Source organism: Gekko japonicus, unplaced genomic scaffold, assembly GCF_001447785.1.
Source record: "Gekko japonicus isolate JY-2015 unplaced genomic scaffold, Gekko_japonicus_V1.1 scaffold1244, whole genome shotgun sequence".
In the NCBI taxonomy this organism is placed as follows: domain Eukaryota; kingdom Metazoa; phylum Chordata; class Lepidosauria; order Squamata; family Gekkonidae; genus Gekko; species Gekko japonicus.
In genome coordinates this window covers 67,497-68,208 of record NW_015170925.1, presented here as the reverse complement: position 1 = coordinate 68,208, position 712 = coordinate 67,497, and positions in this window count along the sequence as shown.

Below are 712 nucleotides of genomic sequence, written 5' to 3'. Positions count from 1 at the left end.
TAAAGATGAAGTGTGCAGGTATTCCCTGTGTTGTCTGCGATACAGAGCTTTCTGGTCTCCCCTGGCTAGACAGGGCAGACACAATCACGCAATTTCTCAGCATATGATGACGAAGAAGAGTAGATTGGATTTATACCCCACCCATCACTACCCGAGGGAGTCTCAGAGCAGCTTACAATCTTAGAATCATGGAATGTTAGAGTTGGAAGGGACCTTGCAGGTCATCTAGTCCAACCCCCTGCACTCTGCAGGAGCATAGCCAAAAGATAGCCCTACGACATACCCAAAAGATGGTCATCCAGCCTCCTCTTGAAAATATCCAGCATCCACCACCTCACGAGGCAGTCTGTTCCACTGCTCAACCACTCTTACAGTTAGCAAGCTTCTCCTGATATTTAGCCGGTAACGACTCCCTTGTAATTTCCACCCATTAGATCTAGTCTTGCAATCCTAAAATCTTCTTTCCCTTCAGAGGTCATTTCGGGGGGGATCGCGGGGGATTGCAGTTTCCCCGGGTGAGGTACGGGGGGCGGGGCACATGACGAAGCCCCGCCCCCTGCTTCCAGCCACCCCGCTTCCGGCCCTCATTCAGCCAGGAGGAGGCAGGAGAAGAAGAGGGAGGGTAAGTTGCTTCCTCCCTGCCTCTCCCCACCCCTGCCTGCCTGCCTGGGGCCAGGGAGGGCCTTTGCGGGGCTTCCTTGCACTCCCGCCG